The sequence below is a fragment of the Rattus rattus genome, chromosome 14 (genome assembly GCF_011064425.1).
Source record: "Rattus rattus isolate New Zealand chromosome 14, Rrattus_CSIRO_v1, whole genome shotgun sequence".
Lineage (NCBI taxonomy): Eukaryota > Metazoa > Chordata > Mammalia > Rodentia > Muridae > Rattus > Rattus rattus.
In genome coordinates, this window is record NC_046167.1 from 74769628 (window position 1) to 74787341 (window position 17714).

The window sequence follows — 17714 nt, forward strand, 5'->3', positions numbered from 1 at the left end:
AGAAGGTAGCAATCTAGGAAGAGGAATTCTTATATGTGTGACAGTTAATTTCCCAACCTATCATGCACCTTTTGTTCACTGAAAGACAATGATGAAAAACAGTGTGAAAAGGAGAAAATTTTTGGTGGATCCACATGAAGAAGGCTGCTCATAAATGTATGAAATGCTATTCTATCCTGCTGACAAACTGAAGAAATGATATATTGCTCTACCAATCAAACTGAAACACACCAAAGCACTTCAAGATGGTCTGTTGCTAAGGACAGAACTTCACACTATACCAATATAAAATTACTTTCCCTGAGTCTTATAATTAGGTATTGTTTAAAGTATTTTACAAGAAAATAGAATATTCACTCACCTGTGATTCATCTATGATATCATGGGTACTATTACTTAGCACAGGGTTCGCGTTAAAATAAAACGGATTTAAGGAAAAGTTGCAAAATGTAACTGTGGAATCAATATGTCAAGAGTGCTTAGAGAAACCAGACAAGGTTCTTCTATGCTTTCTTTATATTTTTTCCACTTAAATCCTTACAAAAATTGTATAAGACAGACACCAGTATTCTGCCCAGATAATTACAAGAAAGGTGAAAACAAACAAACAAACAAACCCACAACATAAAGCTTGGAAATGAACAAGTTTGTCTATTTCTCCCAGTTATAGAATGAGTTCGTGTTTGAGGGAATCTGGCATTACAGGTGATCAGGGTCTAGACCAGGTGTTTTCAAGTTCTTAGCATTCCACGCAGAAAATTGAAATAAGGGCTTACAGAGATTTGCAAAAGAAGAAAGCCGGTTTTATTTGAACTGAAGTGGTAGTACTGATTAGAGAGCAATACTCTGTCAATACTCAGCAGGTCTCAGTGAGAGAGGGTAGCCAAGAGGTTCTGGGATAGTCTGGGAAACACACACACTTTTTAAGACACAAGTTTTCACTACTCATCCTTGGCTGCCCTAGAACTCATTACATAGATCAGGATAGGCTTGAATTCGCAGAGATCCATCTGCTCTGCACTAAAGGCATATATCACAGAACTGGCCTAAAACATTTTCTCTCTAGTATTAAAATATTGTTCCTTCTGGTAGTATGCACATGTAACCCTGGCATTCCAGAAAGGGAGGTAGAAAGCTTGAGAATTAGAGGCCAGACTGGGCTACATAATGAGACCCTGTCTCAGAAAAAAAAATACATTTTATAAATGTCCTATGCAGTAAATGTTGGGCGCAGAAGGATAGCATCCTTTGGGAAACATTCTAGTGATGAGCTATCACTTCTGGAGCTGTGATATGAGAATAGAAGGTGGAACTTAGAGACCTCACCACTGGGCTTCAGAACTTCATCCATCAATCAAGAACAATGTAAAAAGAAATTAGTTTTGTCCTGCAATCTAAAACTGAAAATGTTTAGGATTTGAACTCTACCTCTTATTTCGTATTATTTAATGTCTTTATTAGTTATTCAATTCGGATGGCTTGCCTTTCTTTCAGAGCCTGGAACTTTCTAAAACACCATGTCATTCTCTTTAAGAGAGAAAGAAAAAAATCACTTAAGCAGTGGGAAGAGATCCCCAGGGAGCTATTGTACGCTACTCTGCAAAAGCTTCATTAGCCAAACTTGTGACTGAGAAGAAAAGTAAATTCACATTCAGGAAAGGCTTGTGCTTATTTTGAAAGAAAGTTTTCGGTGATTCCTGCAAAGTGTTCAAAAATTTAGCACAGATTTACTCTGGCCATGTATTTCCCACACTTTCTTCCCAGAATAATAAAAACTAAAATGGTCAATAAATTTCCATTAACAATGGCTTTCCACCCATTATTCAGAATCACCTCCCTAATTAGTTACTTAAGGAAACCGATATGGAAAGAGCTTAGACATCAGAGATGGCAGTTCCTGATTAAGCACCCTGCACTAGTACAATGAGATCTTATCATCACGTTACCTTTCTGTATACAAATACTTGAATCCATATGCTGAATTTCTATATGGACTATTTTATACATACGTTTCTTATATTTTTCAGTCAGAATCTTAGTCTCATGAGATTTTTCTCCATGTTAAATTATTGAAGATCTGAGACAAAATACATTATAAACTTTAGTTTTCTGAAAGGAAACTACTCATGTGTGCTGTGATCAGACTGGGGAAGTTCTAGGTACACCTGAATTTGTTCTCAGGAATCTAATCTGTTCTATTACTCACCCAGTCCTTTATGTGACACCTGTGGAAATCACGCTTGAAACTCTAGTTGCTAGGGTTACCATGGGGCCATATTGTCAGTCAAGGAGTTCCTTCTTGCCTTACCTGCAGAGTTTAGTGTGAGTAGTCACTCCTCTCTGTTTTCTTCCCTCCTCTCATTCCATCTTGTTTCCTCCATTTTGTCCTACTTCTTTCTCTCTGGTGCTTTTTACTTGCCGGAGTCTATGTGTTGTGGCACAGAAGTGTTTGAATCAGATATTCCAACTAATGAGTCAGAAGACAAAGGCCAGTGAGAAGCACCAATCTACCCACTACTGCTGCAGGCAAGCTATGTCCTTTAATCTTTAATGGATTTCTGACTACTACTTCTCCTGTCAACTCAACACCCACTAGAATGCTAGGAATGTCAAATCAAATAGGAAAGAGTTTTAGCCTCAATACACAGATTAGTTAAATGAGAAGATACAGCAAGAATAGTGGCACATGCCTTTAATCCCACTACTTGGGAAGCAGATCTCTGTGAGTTGAAGGCCAGCCTGCTCTACAAAGCAATTTCCAGGGCAGTCAGTACTGCACAGAAAAACTCTGTCTTGCAGTTGGAGAGACAGACAGACAGACAGAGAGAGAGAGAGAGAGAGAGAGAGAGAGAGAGAGAGAGAGAGAGAGAAGTTGCATGTAGGTATGAATTCCATTGTCAGGTCAGCTGGATTTAAACATTGGATCCAACTTGGTCTGGTTTTTTGACATCCTAGAATAGTGTAGATCTTACTAGACCACATAACTTTTAGGATCACTGTCAAAATGAAACAAAACGTATCTATAGACAGAGTTGACATGTAAGTTATCGGTGATTTTGTTAGTTGATGACAGTAGACAGAGGCCTGATTGTAATGGGTTTAGAAAAGAAAATGAGGTAATGAAAAAAATTAAGGACACATTAAATAATGATACTTATTCTAGAAATCTTCAGGAAGAGGCAAGGATTAGCAAAACAAGAGACACATGAATAAATATTAAAGTGGACCCTAGAGAGAAAACCTGGCTATTATAGTACATTTTCTGTTGTGTAACAGCCTTGCTGTGGCCAAGTGAGTTATAAAGAATACTTTTATTATACCTATATCAATATAACTAGACAGATAGATGAGATAGATTAGAGAGAGAGATAGAGAGATAGAGAGATGATAATGAGGTAGAGATAGCTATATAGATAGATATGATGATATAGATGTAGAAGATATACAGACATATACAGATTGGATATATAGTTACATAATATGTATTATTTTGACTCATAGCTCTGAAAGTTGGAGGGTCCAATATCATGGCTCTGATATCTGTTCAGCTGCTGGTTGGGGACCACAAAACTCTTCTCATCAAAAAGCAAGAGAGCATATAGATGTGTACAAAAGAGGCAAGGAAAGAAAAACCACATGGCAACATTGTTTTAGAACAGCCTACCCTGGGAGTAACTAATGAAGTACCAGGACAGACATTTCTCCGTTAATGACCTTGTAACCTCTTTGAAGCCTCATTTTTCAGTCCCACCACAATATCATTTAGATTTCAAAATTATTTCCAGGGGTGGGGTATGAGGCAGCTTACAATTGAAGACAAGAAACAAGAAAGGGAATCATTATGTTCCTTTCTTCTGTCTTAGAGGCCCATGCCTCATGATGATTGTGAGCGCTAATAAATTACATAAAGAGTAAATGGGCTGAATTTGAAACATCTTGAACAATGGTGTCTGACACACGATGTTTCTGAATTTTAATTGAGTATCAGGCACTCTGATGAAAATTTTAGGTATATGATATTATTTACTCTTTTATAGTCTTACTTGGATAAAAATATTCAAGTCGTTCCACATAACTTGTCAGTAAGAGAATATGTACTAGAAATCTTGGCTGTCCAACTGGATGACTGTCACAGTCTCCATTTTCTTGACTACACTGGAGTATTCTTAGATAACATTGAGTCTCTTTTCTTTTTTCTTTCTTCTCCCCTCTTCATTTATTCCCTCCCTCCCTTCCTTTCATTTTTCTTTTTTTCCTTATGAAAGACTGAGGGGCAGAGTGTTTGGAAGAAATAATTGTAAGGGAGGAGGAGGATATGTTGCACAGGAGTGTAGAACACAAAAGCTGACAATAAAATCAGCAGACCTGTGGGATAAGGTTTTGCAGACTTGTCCAGGGCACGAGGAGACTGCCAGCCTCAGAGTTCTGAGGTGGTTTTGTTGCCATCTCAGCTCAGACCAAGTCCCTGTTCAGGGTTCCACATAGCAACACAGATCTCAGATCATCTGGTACCTCTGTGGAGTTTGTCTCCCTCAAGGAGAGAAAGCATAACTCGGGCAAGGTTATTCTCGCCAACTCTGAAATTCATTAATCCATGTTGAGCAAAATGTGCCCCTGCTTCCTGTACAGATATGAATTTCACAATTAAGGATTAAAAAAAAAAAACAAACCTTCCTTTGGATGCCCTCCTATGAGAAGTGTGAGCCCAAGTGGCTGGTCCCAAATAAATACCCCCGAGTCTGAGAACTGAGAAGGAAAGGGAGAAAGAGTAGGGGGTTGTGGCAGGTGAGGACTGTGAGGGCGGAGTGGGACAGCCTTTCTTAAAAGATTGGAGAGAGGGGCTGGGGATTTAGCTCAGTGGTAGAGCGCTAGAGCGCTTACCTAGGAAGCGCAAGCCCTGGGTTCGGTCCCCAGCTCCGAAAAAAAGAAACAAAAAAAAAAAAAAAAAGATTGGAGAGAAGAGAGAGGCAAGCTGAAGTCTTCTACTTCACCATCTCTCACACTCAGTTTCCTCTACTTCGAATTTGTTTGACCATTTTAGAATTTTACTGTTTTTGGTTTGTTTTTCAACAGCATCTTGTTATATAACCCAGGCTGGCCCGGAACACATGATCCCTCTGCTTCAGCTTCCCAAATTCTGGGGTACAAATGTGAGCCGCCATGCCCTAAATTTTTATTTTAAAGAAGTCTCCGTTTTCAACTGTGTGCGAAGAAAAAAAATTATTTTTTTCCAATGGAGTCTCACTGAGTACACAAATCACACTTAAGGATGAGCTCCATTCCCATCAGTAGATGATCAACACAGAAAACTCAATGGCATGTTTTAGAAATTGTTTTGGTATCATATAGCCTTGTTTGGACATTTTTAACCTTACTCATCTTTTACTTGTATATTATGGTTTCCAATTTGGTGTTTTGGTGGTGGTGGTGGTGGTGGTGGTGGTGGTGGTGGTGGTGTGTGTGTGTGTGTGTGTGTGTGTGTGTGTGTGTGTGTGTGAAGCTTTTATTTTGTTTTATTGTTGTTTGTTTTGTTTTTTATTTGCCTCTCTATCTTCTAAAAAATAGAAAGAAAAGAGACATGGAGTTGAACTGATGGGTAGGTGGAGAAGGTGAAAGGAGGAGAAATGATGATCAGAATGTATTGTATGAAATACATTGATTTACAGTTGTTTTAAAAGTAAAACAAATGCCCCATTTAAACTGCTTTGGGGATTAAATTGCTCTGCTTTGCTTTCTGTCTTTCCTCTTTATTTCAACTTTATTAATTCTGCTATATTTCTCTTTTTTCATTTTCTTACTCTTGCTGGGTTTTGTTTGTTGTTTGTTTTCTTTTCATTTTGTTTTTGGTATGGGGAAGGTTCATCTTCTGCATTAACTCCAGTGATACAGATGATATGGAGAAGCTTTGCTGTCCTTTACACATGTAGCTACACTTTAGAAGTTAAAGTCACCTTCAAAGAAGTCCCATGCTGGATAAACCAAGAGAACCATTGTCCCAGGGGGCTGCCTCTACACATTTAAGTAATCCTTTGACTGGCTCACTGTTGCATTAATGCTGACACCTCATAACTTGGATAAAATGTTACTCAGTATTTAAGGATATTGTAGAAACTTGTGTTTTTATTTTTTCAATCATCTGTTTCTCAACGCTCCCTCCCAAGTACTTATTACACAAATAACACAAGGAAGAGTGAATGAGTACATTGCTACCTCTTGTAACAAGCAGTTTGAGAAACAGATAAAATGTTGGGAGAGGATTGCGATTAGATCTAAAAATGACTGAGAATATAAAAAGAAATGAACAGGAAACAAATGCTTGTTGGACCTGGGTAGGACAAAGAGACAACTTTTTTGAGCAAAAGGTGCCCGGTGATACAGGTATGTAACCCTAGCCACTTGGGAGGCTGAAATATGAGAAACACAAATTCAAGACTGGTGTGGGCTGCACAGCCAGTTCAAGGTTAGCCTGAACAACTCATTAGATCCCATATTAAACTATAAAGTAAAATGTAGCTAGTGGTACACTTTAGTGATAGAGCGCCTGCTTCATGTATGCAAAAACTCGAGATTAACACTAGTTCTGTATAATGAAATAAAAGATGGGACAGAGTTATTCTAGAATATCAAGTGATTTACAACATAGTTGGAGTTGTGATATGTCCTGAACTCATTTAGATCTTCTGAATTACAACTCTTTTCCCTACAATGACCCCCAAACTGCCTTCTGCTTTTAAGAGGATCACATATGGAACATAATGAACCTAAAAGTTCAGCTTCTCAGGATAAGGGAAATCCCCAGCATCCATTGAAAGTTTATTCTAGGCAAGTTCATGGACATTTTCAATGTATGTGCGCACAGAGTGCTGCCTGGATCTGAGCCTAGTGGATGATAAAAAAAAAAAGTGAAACGTTTGCCAGTGCATTTAGTCTACTCCATGGCTGCCTGGAAACCACAAAGTTTTAGAGTGGTTCTTCTGTTGAGTCTAACTTGGAAGTCAGGAATTGTAGCGAACAGGTTACTGAGGCCCATGGGCTGCTATGGCACTGAGGATCTGAAAGACATAGCAATAGAAAAAGTCCAAGGCCACACAGATAATGTTTAAAGACATTGCTCCCTAACCTGTGTTCAATTACGTTTTCAAATTATGAGATGAAGTGATAATGCCTTGTGAAAATTAAAATTCGTTAGATTGATGCAGCCTGTGATTTAAAACCTTCTGTCATAGCTTCTTCACTTTTCATTTATGTTGATAGACATGAGTATCATTTCCTCACCCTGGCTGTTGTGAGCAGTGCTGCTATAAACATGAGATGAAAAGAGACAGACCTTTAGAAACCAATTATTTTAGATATGTGTGAATACTCAGAAGTGTGGGTTTGATTTTTTTTTAATCACACAGTAGTTCTCTTTTTAATCTTCTAAGGAGCTGTTGTCTAGAACGTTACTGTCGTCATTTTCAAAACGGAGGCAAAGGGAACATCAACAGCACTGCTCAAGGAGAGGTATCAGTGTGCCTGTGGTAAAGACATCTTCTCCAGAGCTTCTTATAATGAAGCCAGGTAGAAAGATGTCAGGAAAAGAATAAAAAAGAAAGACAATGTCTCTGTCTTTTTTTTCTCTCAGATTTCATGCTAGCAAATTCTCTAGGGAGCTTCAATGGAATTAAATACAGCGACTAGGTATTCCATTACCAACTTCTAAGGAGTGACACCATTTCATAAGGCACATTTCACACCAATAAGGCACAGGGGTTTCCTTTCCTCCACTTCTTCGCCACACTTGACTTTTTAGGTATACAACTTCAGTTATACGAGATGAAAAAGCTCTAGAGAACTGCTGTACAACACTATGCTTATAGTTAACAGTGTTGTATTGTGCACTTAAGATTTAAGTACTTAACTTTATTTGTTAAGTATTCCAGTGACAATAAAAACAACATGCCGCAAAACATACATAATATTTTCTTAACTGATTAGAAAACTCAAAATCTGCCTAAAGAAACCAAAAGGACAAGTATGTACTTCACAACTTCAGCTACATTTGCAGTGTTTATAGTTGAAGAAAGTCATCACCGGTTTTACTGTTTTTATTTGGAGTCACTGCACAAGCAGCCATAAAATTCTTAAGAAAAGCAGGCTCTTGCAGAAGTGTAGAGAAGACCAATTATATAAAACCACAGATCACACTCCCAATAGGCTCGACTTGTAAGGCATGGAACAGCAAGCAGGACGAGAATGAAATTATAAATCAAAAGTGTCCTTTACATTACAGTGGGGTACATTTATTGTTTTAACTTGCCCAGGATTTTTTTTTTTGCTCAAGACTATTCTCTCAAACATATTTATAGGAAAGAATAATCTATTGGAAGCCTCACAGTTCTTAAAAACACTCCTCTCATGAAACGCTTGCCATTAATGTGCTTTCTGTTCCCACACTGAACTAGACCCCTACAAAAATGAGTCATTTAAAGTTTTCCTTGTCATTTACCTATTTATTTGTCTGCATATTTCTTCTATTTCACCTTGTTCAATTGTTCTCAGGTGAAGAATAAACTTTATAAGGCCTCACCTGTTTACTAACTGTGTTCAAGTTAAATAATACCTTTCAGCATTCTGATTTCACAAATATTTTGATACAATTAATAAAAAAAGACACTGACGGATAACAATTCCTCCAAAGGTATATTTAAGCTTTAATAAAAGATACTATGAGCTTGAAAAGTCCTGCAGACTTCAGACTGCAAGCATGATTATGGAGACATATGACATACCAGATATGGGAAGGTGTATTTTTAAAGGTTATCATTTTAGTATACATCCAGTTATATTTTTTCATGTGTCGAATAGAAAGTTGATTTTGTTTTTTTCTTATAGAACTTGGAAAGCCAGTTGTAAAATATGCTAGGCTAAAATGTATTCGTTAGATACATCTTTTCTTATCTGTTGTAAAGAATATCATAAAAATACATATACAGTGCTAAAATTTGTGTTACTAAGCTTTGTGATAAAATATGGGAAAATATCTCTGCTAAAATCATATAATTTTCTCCTGGAACCTCAAATCTCAAATCTATAAAATAATATAGAGGAGAAATAGTGAAAACCTTATTTTTATATAAGCGTCATAATCAATCTTGTGTTTCAATTGAATGCAGGTTGGGGTAGTCTTGGTTGTCATAACAACCTAAATGAGGGCCATATGTAAACAAAAGCCTTAAGAAAGCTCCTGGAATGAACCTAATGAACACAGCCTGTGCTGTTGCTACCGCTAGGAGTGATGATGATGGTGGTGATAGTGGTGGTAATGGAAGTATATTAATTTAAATTCAGGAATATGCTCTATCTTCAAATCTCTCTAAACCTTACAAAAATTCAGTTAAAGAAAAATACTACAATTATGAAAGCATTTTTAATTATCCCTTTATTATAGCAGCCTCTTGTTCTTCTGTGGACCTAAAGAAAAAACGTATAGTATATTCTCATTGCTTGAATGAATGCTTAAAACATATCCCCATGTATAGGTAAGAAAAGTTACAGATTAGAAAATCTGTTATTAGGAACCAGAAACAGAGATAACCGAGTGTAATCCTGTCCTTTATTTATCACGATGTTCATTTAAACCTCGTTTAGGAAAAATCAAAACTGACAATTTGTTGGGAGCCTCCCAGCCTGGAGAGGATTTCCTGTGGTTTTAAAACCACAGGATGCTCTAGCTCTTTAACTATACGGAAATGCTGATGATAACTTCTAAAAAGTCCTTTAAAAACTTTCTTGCTCTTTCTGAGGGGAAAAAGCTGCTGGCTAAGGTGGTTGACACCTGTGGCCTAACAGTGGGGGATTAAGCAATTTGGCCTGTGTTCTATTTCAACAGGAACTGCTCTGCTCTAACTTTTCAGCCTGTTAGTAGAAGTCACAGGAAGAAAAGGGGACACTTTGAAAAGTGATTTTAGAGTTTATTACTAAGTTGTAAAAAGTTTCCTATGAAAGCTATCTAAGAAAAAAAAAGGGAAAAAACGGAATGAATGAAAAGGAGAGATAAGGGAAAATTCTTCTGTTCTTTGTCTAGGAAACGTTCTGTCCAAAAAGTTCTCAGCTGAGTTCTGTCTTCACTCTGTCCTCAGCACTTATATATCTTTCAGAACACATGTTCACATGGTAAAAAGTTCATCACAAGTGTACACAAATTCAGATCATAAATCGAATAAAAGGTTTACAACAGTGAATGTTTACATGCATATGTATTAGAAGTAATTATCTGGATAAACATTCATCACCTGTAACAGCTCCACAGGTTCACTGAGAGTTAAAAATCATAACTAAGTTACTAGTGAAGTTTTGTATAGATAAATGCAGTCAATATTTTTTCTTCTGTCCTAGCACCTATTGTGTTATGAATAATTAGAAAGTCTGGTTACTATCTAGAAGCAATTAACTGGTACACATAGGAGATTGACAGAATTCTCATTGCAGTTGTGACTATCAGAAGAGACGTAATAACAGTCCCATTATAAAAGAGCTTAATAAATATCGATATAATTTTAGGAGTTCTTATAGGATCATTATTAAGAATTAAAAAGTCATCCATTTGTCTATATAGCATCACTACAATACAGTACATCTTCATAGATCTGCAGAGGTCTGCTTAAAAGGGGTGGGCTAATCCCTAGTGATTGTCATTTATGTTTAATAATAACAGGAAACGCATATTAATAGCAGAAATCTTTTCCTAAAATGATTTCCTTCTGGGCCTTGCCTTCATCGTAGATATAAATCTAAAGTGAAATCATTTCAGGAAGATTGCCTACTAGTTATTAGCTTGTTGGCTCCTGACATACTGCTCCCTTGGACTGAAAAGACAGCTTAGTCAGTAAAGTGCTTACCCTACAAGTGTGAGACCTGAGTTTGATACTCAGAATAACGTGTTTAAAACATGTTTAAAAAACAAAAATCTTGAGCTTGTAGTGTACACTTGTAATACCAACGCAAGGGAAGTGGAGACAAGAAGACCCATGAGCCAGATCATAGTGCGCCGTGTGCATCATATTTATCATGTGCGCACACGCACACACACACACACATCACATGCACATACACACATGTGTGTGTGCATATGCATACAGACACACACGTCTACACATATGTGCATACATGCACACATATGCACATGAATTGACAGCAGCCTGGTTTCTGGAAGCTTATAGGAGGAGGAAATCACGCTGTGTACAACTAAAAGGACCTCAGTCAATCTTATCGTGAGGTGGTCAGGAATGTTCTCTAATGTTCCACAGATCTGGGAGTGAACCTGATTTCTCATGGGCTGACAGTCGGGCTCTGAGTAGGTCAAACCGAAAGGGAGATTTTTGATTTGGAAACAAAACCATAGAAGGAGCCACCTCTGAGGAGTCCTGTTAAGCCTGTTTGCTGATCTCCAAACTGAAAAGCACAGTAGCAGTTTCACAGGCTTACTGTGGTATGAGGAACCAGCCAGAAGACCTAAGGGAAGAAGTTATAAAATCCCTCAACTGCAAAGGCCCCACTCCTAAAGTCTGGAATCTAAAATCCCAGAATTCTGAATTTTATGCACTTTTTTAAGTATCAAAAACACACTCAAGAGTTTCGTGTAAATGTTACCATCTAACTATTCTCAAACATAGGACAGAAACATTTTGAAGCAATCACATGACATAGTACAGGCACCTTCCATCATCTCAGGATTTTAAATATATGGTCGATGGCTATTCCTGGCTGTCAACTCCATTACATCTGGAATTAAATAAAACAAAAAAGGGCACACGTGTGAAAGATTTTGCTGAGTTTGAAGTGGGAAGATTGATTTCTAATCTGGATTTTGAAGGCAGGGAGTCACATCTTTCATCCAGTTCCCTTGAGCTGGGAAAACCCAACTCTAGTCTGCTACACCTGCTGGAAGCCAGTACAGGTGGAAACTGTATTTCAGAATCCAACTGCAAAGACTGAAGTTACAGAAGAGGAATTTAGTGTTGCAAAACTTACTAGAGAAAATATTATGTATAATTCCATATAAAGACACGGAAGAAGGATGCTTTTGCTTTGTGCCTGCCTGTTCTCACCTTGCTAGCAAATACATGCCCTCATTGTTATTACAGCCTGTTTCTTTGGGATGCTGTCATATATTGAAGACTAGGTGAAGCATCCAGTCTCATAGACAGAACAACTAGATTCTTAGATAGGCGAACATTGTTGGACTAGCTGGACCATAGCCTGTGATCACTTCGTAAATACACTTTCTACATATACAGAGAAGTTAATTCCATAAGTTCTGTCACCAGAGAATACTGACTAATACAGGTGGCAACTATTCAGAAACAAACTGCAAAGGCTGAAATTACAGAAGCAGAATTCAGTGCTGTGAAACTTAGCTTGAGAAAATATGATATATAATTCATGAGGTTCGTGTTTCTTAGTTTGCTATATGTTAATTATGAACAGAAAGTAGGTCACAAAGTAATTGAAATTGCTGTTTTGGCATGGAGTATGGTATCACATGGCTAAGAGTGTTTAATTTTCAGAAGGAGTACTGTTGTTAAATTGTTGAGGAAGCCAGGCCTTAACCTGTGGGCATTACAGGAATATTTAAGATATAGAATACGCAGAAGGTGTCCAAGGGTAAGAGAAAGACTTTGCAGTTCCACATGATTTGCTGTAAGAAGTGGGCAGATTTGTAATGCCTGTGTGGGTGGTGGGGAGAGGAAGGAAAGTGAGGAGGTAGAGAAAAGGGATAGTTTTTATTCATAGAGATAGATGACATAGATAACTGGTATAAATATGTAAGTAGGTAGATAGACTAGACTAATCACAGAGATAGATGTGCATGTGGAAGAGAAAAGAAGGAAGACATTAACTATGTATCGTTTTTACACTTCTTTGCTTGTAGAGAACATATCTATGTACGTTTGCATGTGTGTGTGTGAATGTACGTATGCATGTGTACATGTGTGTACATTCATATAGGGGCCAGAACTTGACTCAGTCACTCTAAACTTTATTTATTGAGCCAGGGTCTCTTACTGAACCTTGAGCTCACTAATTGCTAGCCTAGCTTGCTAATGGGCTCCAGGGATATCTGTTCTTCAGTGCTGAAATTACGGACACATGCCACTGTAATTGTATCTTCCTTCCATTTTTGGGTGTGTTATAGCATGCAAGATTTTGTACATACATGTTTGTATGTGTGTGGTCACACATGCATGTGTGTGCATGTAGAATCCCAAGGTTGGTGTTGTGAATTATTTAACACTCTTCCACATTATTCATTGAAGCAGGGTTCCTCAGTCAAAACCAAGGCTCACTGGTATGGCTAATCTTACAAGTCAGCTTCATCTAGAGATCCCCTGCCTTTACGTTCCCAGACTCACCAGGTGGACCACCACACTGCCCTGACACTTACATAGATTCTGAGTATGTGCACGCAGAAGAGAAAACATAGCCCTCATGTTTGCAAAGTTTTAACCCCCTGAACCATATCCCCAGCCCTAATATGTTTGCATTAAAAGGGGTTGACTAATGACCTTATAAATAACACTTTCAGATTTGTCTTTCTCTATTCAAAATTAAACAATAAGAAGAAATGAGAAAATAAAGCTTCAGAATGCACATTTTCCATGCACCAAACAAAACAATAAAATATGACTCTCTACCCTCATAGAAGAAAATATCACATCAACATGATAGAAACTGGAGACCTCTGTTTAACATCCAGATCTTCTACAGAGCCGACAGAATATCCTGGATGTTGTTGACTCCTTGGAGATGATGGTCAGTGCCCTGGAAGGTAGCTTGGTGGCGTTCGAATGAAGCGCTTACACGTGATGTCCCTCCTACAGACAAGGCTGCATGTCTGTTTTCACTTGGCTTCTTAGACATTTGCTTTTCTTTTCCCTCCACAGTATTGGATATTTTTGCATGCAGTAAGGATTCATTTAAGCTTTTATTGTTGATAATATGACTACTGTAATTTATATTATGGGTTCATTTAAATGGCAAGAAAAGTATTTCTGTTTATCACTAAAACAGTTTCAAGACACAATTTTATGGAGACCAGTCATTTGATTTTTAGCGGATCAGATATATTTCTAGGTAGATTGTATTTAGATTAATAGGTTTTTTTTTTTTATGGTGCCAATTTAAATAGCTTTATTATTCCATGTTACTTGTTTTGGGTCCCTGTGGAACAATGCTATACCCTCTACTTTGACTTAATCGACCTCTTCAATGGTGGGGCCTGAAGAAGCACCACCAGATGGAGGAGCTCCTCCACCAGGGAAGCCACCAGGCATTCCTCCAGGCATGCCACCAGCACTCTGGTACAGCTTGGTGATGATAGGGTTGCAGACCTTCTCCAGTTCTTTCTGCTGATGCTCAAATTCTTCCTTCTCCGCAGTCTGGTTCTTATCCAGCCAGCTGATGATTTCATTGCACTTGTCAAGAATCTTTTGTTTGTCTTCATCATTGATCTTTCCTTGAAGTTTCTCATCCTCAACAGTTGCTTTCATGTTGAAAGCGTAAGACTCAGCGAGTTCTTAGAAACCTTATCTCTCTGCTTCTCATCCTCAGCTTTGTACTTCTCAGCTTCTTGGACCATGCGCTCGATATCCTCCTTACTCAAGCGGCCCTTGTCATTGGTGATGGTGATCTTGTTCTCCTTTCCTGTGCTCTTATCTACAGCAGAAACATTGAGGATGCCATTGGCATCAATGTCAAAAGTAACCTCAATCTGAGGAACCCCACGGGGTGCTGGAGGTATGCCTGTGAGCTCAAACTTCCCAAGCAGGTTGTTGTCCTTGGTCATGGCCCTTTCACCTTCATACACCTGGATGAGTACACCTGGCTGGTTGTCAGAGTAGGTGGTGAAAGTCTGGGTCTGCTTGGTGGGAATGGTGGTATTGCGTTTGATGAGGACAGTCATGACTCCACCAGCAGTTTCAATCCCAAGGGAAAGAGGAGTGACATCCAAGAGCAGCAAATCCTGAACATTCTCAGACTTGTCTCAGATAGAATGGCTGCCTGGACAGCTGCACCATAGGCAACAACTTCAGCGGGGTTAATGCTCTTATTCAGCTCTTTTCCATTGAAGAAGTCTTGCAGAAGTTTCTGGATCTTGGGGATTCTGGTAGAACCACCCACCAGGACAATATCATGGATCTGTGACTTGTCTAGTTTGGCATCTCGAAGGGCCTTCTCTACAGGGTCCAGTGTGCCACGGAACAGGTCAGCATTCAACTCTTCAAATCGAGCACGGGTAATGGAGGTGTAGAAGTCAATTCCCTCATAGAGAGAATCAATCTCAATACTGGCCTGGGTGCTGGAGGAGGGGTGCGCAGCCCGCTCACAGGCAGTCGGAGGCGCCTGACAGCTCTCTTGTTCTCACTGATGTCCTTCTTGTGCTTTCGCTTAAACTCAGCAATGAAATGGTTGACCATTCGGTTGTCAAAGTCTTCTCCACCCAAGTGGGTGTCTCCAGTTGTTGATTTGACTTCAAAAATTCCATCCTCAATAGTGAGGATTGACACATCAAAAGTGCCACCTCCTAAGTCAAAAATCAGCACATTTCTTTCAGCCCCGACCTTCTTATCTAAGCCATAGGCAATAGCAGCAACAGTTGGCTCATTGATAATTCGAAATACGTTGAGGCCAGCAATAGTTCCAGCATCTTTTGTTGCCTGTCGCTGAGAGTCGTTGAAAAGCTGGCACCGTGACCACGGCATTGGTAACAATCTTTCCAAGGTAGCTTCTGCAATTTCCTTCATTTTTGTCAGAACCATTGAAGACACTTCCTCAGGATAGAAAACTTTTTGTCTCCCCTTTGTATTCTACTTGGACCTTGGGCCTGCCTGCATCATTCACCACCATGAAGGGCCAGTGCTTCATGTCAGACTGAACAACAGCATCATCGAACCTACGTCCGATCAGCCGTTTGGCATCAAAAACTGTGTTGGTGGGGTTCATTGCAACCTGATTCTTGGCCGCATCCCCAATTAATCGTTCTGTGTCGGTGAAAGCAACATAGCTCGGCGTGGTGCGGTTACCCTGGTCATTGGCAATTATTTCCACCTTTCCATGCTGGAAGACACCCACACAGGAGTAGGTGGTGCCAAGATCAATGCCAACTGCAGGTCCCTTAGACATGGTTGCTTGCGTGTAGGCCCGGCTGTGCTGATGACGAGACCACACAGAGACCCCCGAGAGCTGGCTCCGCGTTCAATGAGACCCGATTAATAGGTTTTTAAAGTGCAAAGTTGACATTTTTGAGAAATACTAGGTACTATGTTAATGGATAACAAACATCAGTGCTAATATTTCTCTTAGAAACTTAAGACTCATTAGGTCACTTTGATCTCTTCTACTAAAATGAAATAAATTAAAGCAATTTATTTAACTCATATTTATTTATTTACTTATTCATTATTTGTTTGTTTATTTGTTCGTTTATAAAAGCTACATGGCCATGGAGAAAATTTCTGCTTTTAATTCTTTGCTTGTGACATTTGCCTTAGGACTGTAATGCTCACTAAACTTGAGATTTGAAACAAACAAACAAAAACCAAAAAAATAACAGTAACAGTAGCACAGGTTTGGAAGTTCAAGGGCATGACACTGTCCCAGTCCACTTCTGGAGAGGGCCTTCTTAACTGCATCCCGTTGAAGAGGATAAGGGTGAGAGGGAGAGGCCACATCTGGAATAGAAAGCCATAGAAACTGAGGTCTTCTGGTCCCTCCCATACTCATCCCCTCTATGACCTACAGACATCCTACCAGCACCCGCTGCTTAGAGGACTAAGTTTCTCATATATGAACTTTTAGAGGGAAGACTTAAACCACAATAAAGGCATGTGTAAAAGTTGTGATTTGAGAAGAAAAGCTTGAATAAATTAATTTTGATTTTTCTCTTATTAGGTTGTTTCTTAATATCAAAATGAACAACATTCATAAAAATTGGCTTAGGAAAGAATTATTATTTATTTAAGATTTAGTTGGTAAATGTATCTTCCTGATTAGGTTGCTACTGGATGCTCTGCAGTTGCTTGTTTCAGCTAATTTAAAGTGATTTCACATAGATTATGGCTAAAATTGTTGCCGAGCAATGGATTATTTGCTCTAAGTAGTTGTTCTTTTTAAACTATTTTTCCTTTTTCTCAAATATGATATCAGATCATATGAATTTTAATGGTTAACAAAAATAGTAGTATATTTTCATATGCACATATATTTTTATTTGCTTATTTTGTATATGTAGGTTAGGGTTCATGCATGGTTAGGGTTCAAATGCCATGACGTACATGTAGAGATCAAAGGACATCTGTTGGGTATTGAGTTTTTCTTTCAGCATTTATGTGGGACTTACAGATTGAACTTGGGTCATCAGACTTGATGGCAAACATCTTTATCTGCTGATCACCACATCAACTCCTTATTTACATACTTTAAGCACATATCGTAAGTAAAATTGATAATCTCAAGCCCAAAACCATGCAGTTCAACTCTTGAAAGAGCTCTGTGTATGTGTGTGAGTGTGTGTGCGTGTGCCTGTGTGTGTGTGCCTCCTAGGAATGACATTAGAAAAATGTAAGCTGACTTATCAATAGTCTATCTCTAGAAACATGTTGATTGTAAGTCAAAAGTTAAATATACAGGAAACTCTCTTCCTTATTGCAGAGTCATATTTGGACTGGATGGAA

At 38.6% G+C, this 17714-nt stretch overlaps 1 protein-coding gene and 1 pseudogene across 2 annotated transcripts in view; one reads left to right on the plus strand and one right to left on the minus strand.

Annotated features, from left to right (window-relative positions):
- Positions 1-17714, plus strand: part of LOC116883275 (contactin-associated protein-like 3) — a 164739-nt gene that overhangs the window by 51736 nt on the left and 95289 nt on the right.
- Positions 14153-16246, minus strand: LOC116883273 (annotated as a pseudogene). The gene has a single exon (XR_004385739.1). The product of XR_004385739.1 is annotated as a heat shock cognate 71 kDa protein-like (transcript).